The 12,750-nt window shown below is 35.5% G+C and overlaps 1 pseudogene; it reads left to right on the top strand.

Annotated features, from left to right (window-relative positions):
- Positions 1–325: 325 nt before the first annotated feature.
- On the top strand, positions 326–9,801 carry LOC116913880 (annotated as a pseudogene).
- The last annotated feature ends 2,949 nt before the right edge of the window (positions 9,802–12,750 follow it).

Below are 12,750 nucleotides of genomic sequence, written 5' to 3'. Positions count from 1 at the left end.
CATGAACATTATTTTCAGTCAGACAGGGATGGTTAATTGAATGCACACCATAGTACTGATTGGAGGATCAGGGACATAGCTCAGAATTATCTGAGGTACAATAAGAAACATCTTTTTCTATCAGCTTATAAAGGAAACAAAAACAAAAATAAATTCACGATGTGCTCATAAGCCTGGTCAGGAAGTTCTGCCTGATGATGACTTCTGACTCAAGCCATTTTAGACACAGCAGTACATATTGATGTGTTTTACCCAAAGTTTTGTGGAATTCACTAAGATTAACAAACCTCAAGACATGTAGAGCATAACAGGGGATGTGGTCAGCATGACCTGGTTCAGAGTCAAGTTACTTTTCTGTGTCATTGATGGGTAAGCATATTATAGCAACAGTATGAAATAGCTGTCAGGCATAGAACAAAAGTATCTATGCTGGGTGGTGGGGGTCAGACCATAATAGTTTTCCTTGTTTTATTTTATTGATTTTCTACTCTTGCTGGGTGTGTTTTCGTTCTTTGTTCTAGAGCTTTCAGGTGTGCTCTTAAGTTGTGAGTTCATGATCTCTCAAATTTGTTTATGAAGTTATCTAATACTATGATCTCTCCTCTTAGCATCCTTTTATTGGGTCACATAAATTTGGATGTGTGCAGCATTTTGTTTTAATTGTAGGAATTTTTATATTTAAATTTCTTCTATTATTACTGCCTTGACCCAGTAGACATCCTGTAGGGAGTTGTTCAGTGGCATGAGTGTGTAGCCTTTCCACTGATTCTGCTGTGAAATACAGCTTTAATATTTAATGCACTGATAAGAAACAAGTGGTTATTTCAATTTCCTTTTATCTACTGAAACTTTGTGATGGAGTACATGGCCAGTTTTAGAGAAAGTTCTGTGAGTTGCTGAGAAGAAGGTATATTATTTTGTCTTTGGTGAAAATTTCTAGAGATATCTTAGTTTCTTTGAGTCAGAATGCCTACTTGCTCCATTATTTCTCTGTTTAGATTTTGTGTAGATGAACTCGCAGTGGTGAGAGTAGATTGTTAGAGTCTGCACCATTACTGTCTAGGCTTCAATATGCCATTAGATATTGAATGTTTCTATTAGAAAAGGTTCATTTTTGGGGGTCATATAGATGTTCGAAATTGAGATATCGTCTTGGTATAGTTTTCCTTTGGTGAATATAAAATGCTCTTTCCATCTCTTTGATTCATTTCGGTTGGAAATCTGATATTATGTATTCAAACAGATATACCAGTTTGTTTCTTGGGTCCATTTACTTAGAAAATGTTGTTCTAAGTTTTTATTCTAAATTAATGTCTATCTTTGATGTCAATGTACATTTCTTACATACAGTAGAACGATGTTTTTACATCCATTTTTTAGCTGGTGGTACGGTTTTTCTCTATTTTGATTTCCTATATTTGGTGTTCTTCAAACTTCTTGTACCTTTATAGGCATTTCCCTTTTAAGATCTGGAAAATGTTTCTTCTATGATTTTGTAAAAACATTTTCTGAGGTTTTGAGCTGGTATTCCGCTTCCTTTATTGCTATTATTCATAGGTTTGATCTTTTCATAGTGTCCCAGATGTTTCCTGTCAGGACCTTTTTAGTTTTACATTTTCTTTGACTGATGTAACAATTTCTTCTAATGTATCTTTAAGCGTGAGATTCTCTTTTCCATTTCTTATATTCCCTTGGTGATAGTTACATCTGAGGTTCATGCTCTTTTATTTAAACTTTCCTTCCACACGATTCTGCAGTTTGTGTTTTCTTTATTGATTGTATTACCACTTTAAGTATTGAACAGATTTCTTCAATTCTTTCAACTCTGTTTTTTCCTGGCTTCCTTTAAGGGAAGTATTTTTTCCTCTAACTACTTATTTGTGCTTCATTGGAGTATTTTAAAGGGACTTATTTATTTATAAGGACCTCTTCATAAAATTGACATTAATGTCACTTTCCTGTGCTTCAGCTCCGTTGGAATACCCAGGGTTTGCTCTAATAGAATAGCCCATCCTGATGGTGTCATATTGCCCTACTTCTTGTTAATTGAATTCTTATTCTAACATCTGGGTTTGGGTGATTATAGGCTTAGGTAGGTGCTTCTTTCTGATTTTTTTTTTGTAGTCTGGATGATTTCCACATCCTTTCTGCTTCTTCTCTGGTCTTTTGACCTAAGAGACCTATGATTCTTATAACTAGTTGGGTCTCAGACCTAGTAGGTTTCTTCTGCTGTGATTTTAGCAGCTCGTGTGACCTCTCTGGGTTTGGATCCTCACATTCTAGGGTTCTGCAGTTCTGAATGCTGGCATGATCTCTGGGGTCCAGGTATTGGTATAGCATCTGGTAGAGAAAGGGGCTTCTGCTGGAGTTATGGGCTTGGCTATAGAGAAAAGCAGAAGGAGTGATATTGCAGATAGCTAGCTGAAAGGGCTTGGAGTAAGCATTGATGCCTGCTGACTGGGCTTACCTGGAATTGTGGGAATTCTGCTGCCAGTGGTAGCACAAGGAGCTTCTGCCATAGGTAGTTGTGAGTCAGAATATCTAAACCAATAATCCAAGCTCTCAAAACTACTGAGCCTGTAACCCAATCTTTGGTACATGCTGATGAATAAGAAAATAAAGAAGTTCTTATTTGTCACATACCAGAAAGCTGTGAATGTAATTGGATACAAGAAATTTATGACCTTATAAAGTTACTATTAACAGGGAGGATAGTTCTATGGAGATGGAGATGGTTAGATTTGTAATGTATGTTATTCTTCCTCGCAATCTTATAAATTAAGAGCATCCTCCTTTTTTCAATGATTTTTTTCTGATCCAAGATATATATCTTCAGCCAGGTCAGTGACTGGTTGAATTTCAACAGTACTGCCTCTGTCTACTGTCATGGCATTACTCTCAAGTTCTGTCTTTGAACAGCTTCTTAAGCCCAGTTCAGTATTGGAGGGCAGACTGGTCTAAACCATTCTTAGAGATCTTTCAAATGTGTTCCATTTCATATGGTGTGGACATTTAGGTCTCAAAAGTCTATATGCCCAGTCTTTTGCTCATCCATTCCCCCTCTAGATTAAATTTTGTATTTTTACTTATTCACTTTGTACTTTGTATCCTGCTCACTGTCCCCTCTTATACACCCTCCCCACATGCTTTTCCCTACTGCCCCTCCCATTCTCTCTGAGCAGGTGGGGACCCTAGGTATCTGTCCTCCTCTAAGCACTTCGAGGATCTGTGAGTCTAGGCACTTCTTCTCCCACCGAAGCCAGACAACACATTCCAACTAAAAGATTTCTTTTAGGATAGCCCCCATTCCAATTGTTCAGGACCCACATCAAGGTCACGCTGCTATATGAGCAGAGAGGTCCTGGTCCATCCCATGTATTTTCTTTGGCTGGTACTACAGACTCTGAGATCCCCAAAGGTCCAGGTTAGTTGACTCTGTTGGGTCTTCCTATGGAGTTTCTATCCCCTTTGGGGCCTGCAAGTCTTCTTCCCATTCTTCCCCAAGAGTCGCCAAGCTACATCCATTTTTTGGCTGTGGGTGTCTGTATGTATCTGAGTCAGTTGCTGGGCGAAGCATCTCAGAGGACAACAAGCTCCTGTTTTCAAGCATAACATTAATAGTATTAGGGATTGATGCTTGCTCATGGAATAGATCTCAGGTTGGACCAGTTATTGGGCTGCAAGTTGCCTCAGTCTTTTCCATCCCCTACGCCTGAATTACTTATAGACAGGATTTTGGCTTTTATCTCTTAATTATAGGTGATCTTAATTACAAATATTTTTTATTTTACTACCTTTTTTATATTGTTCTTTACCTGTATTTCTTTTACTTGTTTTCTGTACAAGCTAAATCTTTAGGCACTATATTGAATAATAGTGGAGAAAATGATTAGCTTTCTTGTTTCTCGTTTTGATGGAAGGGGTTGGAGTTTTCCCCTTTTTGTACAATACAATCTGTATGTTCATCACATAGGGCCTTTAATTTATAGAGGTGTTTTCTTTTTCATCATGAAAATGTTAAACCTTGTCAATGATAGACCAAGTTTTGTTTCTTCACCAGATCCAAGCATTCTACTTATAGCTTTTGGTTTAAATCCTAGGTACAATTTCTTTGTGTTCTATTACTGAAGGTCAGAATATTAATGCCGGATTCAAAACTTTTATGCAAAGAAACTGTGGTCTTTTTGTTGTTGTTTTGATGTCTACATAGTGAGAATGGTTCATATATATGCTGGAATTAGTGTTAACATCTTTAGCATTCATCATTGTTTACTGCTTTTCCATACTTCACATTACATATGACTTTAAATGGTTAAAGATATATCAGAATCAGTTAAAAATTAATGGCAGTGAACAGTGGGTGTTATCAAATGAACAGACAGCAGCATTTCTGTCAAAATCCCTTCTCTCATGTCATCACAATATACAGAAAGCTCATCACCCTGGCAATAACAAATGTACAAAATGTTCTGTTCTCATTGATTTATGGTTATGTTCCTAAAACATTTATTCCAAACAGTGAGATGATAAAACATGAAGGATTTTACCTTCACAAAATAATGTCACTGGAATTTTAAAAGAAAGAGGAAAATTCTTGCAAAGATGGTAATTTCTGTTTATAATTTCATAAACTCTCTTTAAAACTTCACTTGATATTTCTCTAAAATTTTGAGTTTTTTTCTTTTGAATTTTAAAAGTAGTTATTTATTATGTGTATGTGCATGCATATTTATGCCTGTGTGTATTGTGTAGGGATGTGTGTGTATGTTTGTGTGGGGTATATGTGTTTATGTGTATTTGTATATTTGTAGGTTTGTGTATGTGTATATCTGTGTGTACAGTTGTGTAAGTGTGTGTGTTTGAGTGTGCGTGTGTGTATAAGTGTGACTGTGTGTGTGCATGCTTGTGTACGTGTGTGTGTGTGTGTGTGTGTGTGTGTGTGTTGTGGTAAGAAACTATGAGTGCCTTCATATGGGCTTGCGTTGGAGATAGAAAGATAATTTGAGGAGTTCCATTTGATTCTTTCACATCGTGAGTTCTAGGAATTAACTCAGGCTTAGTAGCAAGTACACTTACCAGCTGGGCTTCCTCTTTAGCACTTCAGATAATATTATGTACCTAGTGGATTGACATCTATGTTTGCTAACTTCTCCACTCCTGGTGGGGACATTAACAATGACAAATGTTACATCACTGTAAATTGGTTTGTACAGACTTTTCTGCTTTGTGTATTGTCTCATGTGAACAGCAATCGAATAGATACATTACCCTACATAAAAACAGGAATAAACTTTTACATTTATGCATAATTATTGAACTAATTTTTATGCATCATATACTATTTAACAACCATCTATTATGTTACTTCAAAGCCAACTCACTATGTGGGGTGACATGTTTTATCAAGGAATAAAAGAATTAAATATAGTTCATATATGCTGTTCACTGTTCTGCTTTTAGTAGATACAGAATTGTGCAAGGTACTAACCCATTACCATGTATCATTTTTCTCCTTTATAATGCCAGATATTAATATGTTTCTATTTAGAGAAAATAAATGTGTTCATGGAAAACCCACAAAAGCTTTCTTGAATTAATAATAAGACTTATTTTTACATACAATGATTAACTAATTTAATGTCTACTGATATTAAGCACTATAGGACTATAAAGGAGGACTTAATATTTCTTTCTAGCATAATATTTATTAGAATAATTATTTGAGAGATGATTTCTGCAAAACAAATGGACAGTATTCTGATATGTGGAACATAGAAAAGGTAACATCAGAAAATACTAAAAATGCCTCAAATTAGATTCACAAATGTACCACATTTTGAAAATTGCAAACAAGTATTGCATAAGTTCAAGTGTTTATGAACAAGTTCATAAAAATTGTGCTAGTAAATATGTTCCAAGTTTATAAAATAGGACACTATTCCAGGTCATTTATTTGACCACCAGTTTTATTATTTACCTACAAGCATACAATATTTCCAGTTATGTAGAATAAAATGCTATACTGCTTCAAGTGTATGTCAAGGACAGCTGTACAAAAATATCTACTAAAAATATCATATGTAATCTTACAGTAACCTAGAACTGAAAGGAAACCAATTGAGAGATGGTTGGGGAGAAGAGTGAACCTGAAAGGATTCCATAAGGCTTATGATACTCATAATGGCCCCATGATGGTGACAATATTTTGAAGTCATTGGAGAGTATGGAGACTTTAGAGAGTAGAAGCTGGCTGGAGGAAATAACTACTATTATAGCCTCTGAGTGATTATAGCAATTATGATTTTTAGTACAAGTTTCTTTGTTTTATTTGTCAAGGGTCAAGCAATAAACTGCTATTAAATTGTCTCAGAAATTATACTCAGACATTATGTGATACCCTTTCTACTAGATTGAATTCTAAGCTATGACACTCTAGAACAATACTAACCTCTCCTCTCTTCGTACATTTTTATCAAATACTTTGGTCACAGTAACACACACACACACACACACACACACACACACACACAGAGAGAGGGGGGGGGAGGGAGAGAGAGAAGTTAGATTAAATTTTTCTCATACCTTCTGGTATTGTAGAAATGGGTCCTCATACTTAGCTCATAGTCTGCATAGATGCAAGCTTTGATAAGACATGACCACTGGTATAATATTTTATTTTAGTGCATTTCATCATAAAATGTAAGTAAAGGCTGAACAATGGCACTCTAGACAGTATTAAAAAAAATAAACAAACCATGACAAAGCGACTGTTCAGAACAAGAAAGAGTGTTTTCAAGAGAGAAATTTGGGCAATAAATCTTACAGTGTCAGAGAAAGAATGTGCACATAAACGACTAAAATCTAGCATCTGGGAAGAATTGAAAATACTTGGCACATTGAGACTCTTAGGGTCATAAACAGAAACTGGGCACAGAATACTGGGAGAGACATTACATCTTCCACCAGAGCGGGATAAAACAAGCTTATATGAGGAGGAATGTACAAAGAGGTAAGTGCGATGCAGGAATCGTACTTACATATCACTTTTCTATGAAAAGCATGAGAAAATAATTAGAAAAAAGTTACAAATATAGACAAGTTTCAGAGGGAGGGCTTAGAACTGTACAATGGTGGGAATATCTGGATACGCCTGGCATTAGCTAGTACCAGCAGGGAAAACAACAACAACAACAACAACAACAACAACAACAACAACAGCAAACCTCGCAAACATTTCTAGTGACTTTCCTAAATAGTCACGGACTAGAACTAGTTATATTGAATTATTATACTTACTGGTTGTCAGTCTTTCTTTCTTTTTTTGTTAAATTCTTCTTCCATTTGTATATTTTATTAATACTTCCAAATTGATAGAGTAGTTCTTTTTCCTAATGATACTGTCTATAAGTTTCATTTTAATTGGATATTTTATATATTTATCTTTCAAATATTATCCCCTTTCCATGTTTCCCCTCTGCAAACCCCCTATCCCATACCCCCTTACCCTGCCTCTGTGAGGGTGCTTCCACACCCATTCACTCACTCTTGCCTAACCACCCTAGCATTCCTCTACACTGGGTTATTAGTTCTTCTTTTTATTAAATATTTTATTGGATGAAATATCAGGTCAATGGGATTAGATGATATCAACTGTCCCAACAAAGCAATGGGAAATTTAGTGACCAATAAATGAAAATTTGTTTTCAAGAATAGATTTATGAAGTCATATGAAGTCAAGAATCCTTGGCTAAAAAAATAAGTGAAGAGAAGTGTTATCTGATTAATTATGTGGAATAAAACAAGTTTGATTATTGGATAAACAATTTCAAGGAGTGTGATCAACAAGTTCCAAACCAACAGCTGCATCAGAACTCAGAAGATAAACATTAAAGAATACTTTTCCAGCAGATATATTTTCAGAGATGACAAGGTCCATTAAGCTATAACCAAGAGTTGGATATAACATATTCAACAAAAGAGAATGTGAAAGCTCCATGCAAAACAAGTTCGATTGTCACCTTGTGACATAGGAGACCTAACCTTCGTATTTAATGCAACTTCAGATGAATTATTCACCCTTTGGATGATCCACTCTTTCAAAAACTGCCCAGAAAACCTAACAGACATAAAATAATTTTAAAGTAAGAACTAGAATCTATTTGTAATTTGAAGGTGTAAACCAATCTTGGTTCTCAATACATGAGCCACACTTGGCAAATCATTGACTTCCTTTTCCCCTTGATTTAATTTTTAAATTTATGGCGATAAGAATATTCACAATTTAAACTCTTAGAATAAGTATGTATTGCTTGAGGACAATACACATGGCATATAAGTTTACTCTTGTTGCTTGTGACTCTATTTATCACCATCCATCATCATTATTACCAGTGCCATTCAGAGTTGGGGTCTCCACGCAAAATCAATGCAACTGTTCAAGATCCCCAATGAAAATGCAGCCATTCCCACTCTCCCACTTCTACTTCATAAAAGAATCGTGAATTTTCTAATATATGTTAACAGCTGACCGAGGGAAATGAAATTTAATTAGTTGCAAGGGAATTCTTCTTCCAATCACTGCCTCTTCTCCTCTTATAGAAAATTAAAGTAATTAGTATATAGGATTATTTTATTGGAAATATTCTCTAGTGTTTAATTATCAGTTTTGAAATCATGTCTGGCTGTGTGTACTGGCAAAGTTTCTCCCCATGACCTTTCACATAAACAACTAAAATCAACAGCCACAGGGTGCAGAACAGGTTTTAAGAAACTTAGAATGGTCTAGGATCTTTTCAGCTTTGCCATACTTACTACAGGACTCTAACTTTCTTACCAAGGTTAAAACCACTTTATATATAGAAGTACAATTTACATATGAAGTGACATTATACTATGACTTGCTATAGTTTAAAAGAGAACAAAAAATAGAAAAAAATATATGGTTACAGAAGATGAAAAAAATGGCTTGGTATTTAAGAAATTTTACTGTTCTTTCAAAGGGAATGTATTCAGATTCAGACACCCATAGAGTTGGACACAACTACTTGTACCTCTAGTTATGGAGATAAAAGTCTGGGTTCTATGGGATACTGGATGCACATGGTTCTCATGAACACATTCAAACACATGCACATATACATAAAAATAATTAAAAACTAAAATAAAAGGAAAGCATCAATGACATACTTTTAAAAAGGTCACATATCTTCTGCTGCCATTTTATATATAGTTCCATACAATGCTCCACCACAACTGTGGACCAGCGCACCCTTGCCAATGGGTCTAAACCTATGCAGTACATTAATGAGTACAGATACATAGAGGAATTTGCAGAATGAGCCATGATCAATGGTAGCAAGCCTTTGCTGGATAATGGTAAAATGTTTATTGGATGCTCATGCTGAGTACAAGCAAGAAAAATATTGAATATTTGTCTCGATTAGGAGAAGTTGTAGATTGCACAATTAAAAACAGATCCAGCCCCTGGAAGAGCAAGTGGATTTAGATTCGTGCTTTTTAAAGATTTTGCCAGTATGGATGAGACTTTGGACATGAAAGAATACAAAGTGAATGGCTAATTTATAGATCACAAATGGGCCAAGGCTTTAAGGGAAATTAACCCTTCTACAAAAGATTTTAGTGGGTTAATAGAGTCCAGATAGTTTAGAAGAACAATTTAAAGAATATTTTGCAGCCTTTGGAGATATAGGAAATGATGAGTTTCCCATGAATACATAAAGTAATGAAAGAAGAGGATTCTATTTTTTCACATATATAGATGTGGTATGGATATATATCTAGTAAAAGAATTTCTTGGGGTTGGGGATTTAGCTCAGTGGTAGAGCGCTTGCCTAGCAAGCGCAAGGCCCTGGGTTCGGTCCCCAGCTCCGAAAAATAGAAAAGTAAAAAAAAAAAAGAATTTCTTACAAAGCAGATATTTTCAAGTAGGTTCTAAAAAAGTACAAAGTCAAATTGTGCAAAGATGTTTAGAAGCAGCAAAAGCAACTGGAAAATATGGGGGGGAAGTGCTATGGTGGATGTAAGAGGTGGTGCTAGGGGACATGGAAGTGTTCAAGGCCAAAACTGGAACCAAGGATTTAAAAACTATTATGGTCAAGTAATGGAAATTATAGCAAGGCCTATGGTAGTGATCAAAACTCTACTGCCTATGGCAAGTATGATTATACATGGAATAATGATGAGAAAGAACTATGGGTGGGGATGGGAATACATATGCAGATTATAGTGGTCAACAATTACAACAGATTACAGCAGAGCATCCAATGGGTGTGTTCATCATGAGAATAATCACCAGGACTACTTAAGGAGGATGCTGAAAGAAAGCAAAAGATTAAACAATGCATTTTACAGAAGACACAGAAGAGTGCTTAATCCTCTGTTGACCTAAGATGATTAGTATGTAAATATGAGCTAGTGTACATAATACAATCATGTCCAACTGTATATAGATGTCTTTTATTTTACTTTGTCCTTTGCCACTGTTTTAAGTCTCAATGTGGATTTGAATTTATATAAAATATTATACACCATATTTCATGTTAAACATTAAATAAATTATCTCTTATGTGAATAGAATAAAATAAATTTTCCACAAAAAACTTTTTGAAACACTTTTTCTAAATGACCAGTGGGACAACTGTATTCAATGACTAGGTTTATCTATTTCACTTTGCACAAATCATCATGAATTTAAGAAGAATTATCCAACTCCTAATCCCTGCTTCAGAGGAATAAAATAGGTTTCTTTTGGACCATAAAAATAGTTCTTGTCAACAACAACAACAACAAAAGATTGAAATTGCATTTTTGTTAACTTTAAAATACAAAAAACGCCTTAGCATTTGACAACAAAAAGAGGTCAAGGTCGGGGGGGAGGGGAAGGTCAATGGAATACAAATTGGAAAGGAAGAAGTCAAAATATCACTATTTGCACATGATATGATAGTATAATTCAGTCATCACAAAAAATTTCTCCCTAGAACACTTGATAAACAACTCCAGCAATGTGGCTGGATATAAAATTAACTCTAACAAATCAGTAGCCTTATTCTACTCACAGGATAACAGGCTGAGAAAGAAATTAGGGAAATGACACTCTTCACAATTGCTACAAATAATATAAAATCCCTTTGTGGACTCTAACCAAGCAAGTGAAAGATCTGTTTGACAAGAACTTCAAGTCTCTGAAGAAAGAAATCAAAGAAGATCTCAGAAAATGGAAAGACCTCCCATGTTCATGGATTGGCAGGATTAATATAATAAAAATGACCATCTTGCTGAAAACAATCTACAGATTCAATGCAATCCCCAACAAAATTCCAAATCAATTCTTCATAGAGTTAGAAAGAGGAATTTGCAAATTCATTTGGCTTAACAAGAAACCCAGGATAGTGAAAACTATTCTCAAGAACAAAAGAACTTCTGGAAGAATCACCATCCCTGACCTCAAGCAGTATTAGAGAACAATAGTCATAAAAACTATATGGTACAGAGACAGGCAGATAGGTCAATGGCATATGAAGACACAGAAATGAACACACACATCTAAGATCACTTCATCTTTGACAAATGAGCTAAAAATATCCAATGGGAAAAAAGACAGCTTTTTTTCAGTGAATGGTGCTAGTTCACCTGGAGGTCAGCATATAGAAGAATGCAAAGCGATCTATTCTTATCTTCTTGTACAAAGCTCAAGTCCAAGTGGATCAAGCACCTCCACATAAAACCAGATACAGTGAATCTAATAGAAGAGAAAGTAGGGAAAAGCCTCGAACACATAGGCACAGGAGAAAATTTCCTGAATAGAACACCAATGGTTTATGCTCTAAGATCAAAAATCGACAAATGGAACTACATAAAATTGCAAAGCTTCTATAAGGCAAAAGACACTGTCAATAGGACCAAATGGCAACCAATAGATTGGGAAAAGGGCTTTACCAATCTCATATCTGATAGAGAGCTAATATCTAAGATAAACAAAGAACTCAAGTGGTTAGACTCTAGAGAATCAAACAACCATATTAAAAATGGGATACAAAGCTAAACAAAGAATTCTCCACACTTGATCTTAGCCAAAAAGTCGAAAAGTGATAAACAAAGAATTCTAAACCGAGGAATATCGAATGGCTGACAAGCACCTAAAGAGATGTTCACCATTCTTAGTCATCAGGGAGATGCAAATCAAAACAACCCTGAGATTCTACCTCACAACAGTCAGAATGACTAAGATCAAAACCTAAGGCAATAGTAAATGCTGGTGAGGAACACTCCTCCATTGTTGGTGGGTTTGCAAGCTGGTACAACCTCTCTGGAAGTCAGTCTGGAGGTTCCTCAGACATAGTACTACCTGAAGACTCAACTATACCAGTCCTGGGCATACACTCAAATTATGCTCCAACATCTAACAAGGACACATGCTCTGTGTTCATAGCAGCCTTATTTGCAATCTCCAGAAGCTGGAAAGATCCCACACGTCCTTAAACAGAGGAATGGATACAGAAAATGTGGCACGTTTACACAATGGAGTACTACTCAGCTATTAAAAACAATGACTTCATGAAATTCTCAGACAAATGGATAGAATTAGAAAATATCATCCCAAGTGAGGTAACCTAGTCACAAATGAACACACATGGTATGCACTCACTAATAAATGGATATTAGCCCAAAAGCTTAGAATACCCAAGAAAGGTACACAAATCATTTGAATCCCAAGAAGGAAGACCAAAT

Source organism: Rattus rattus, chromosome 12 (assembly GCF_011064425.1).
Source record: "Rattus rattus isolate New Zealand chromosome 12, Rrattus_CSIRO_v1, whole genome shotgun sequence".
Classification (NCBI taxonomy): Eukaryota; Metazoa; Chordata; class Mammalia; order Rodentia; family Muridae; genus Rattus; species Rattus rattus.
This window is presented reverse-complemented; position numbering and strand designations above follow the sequence as displayed.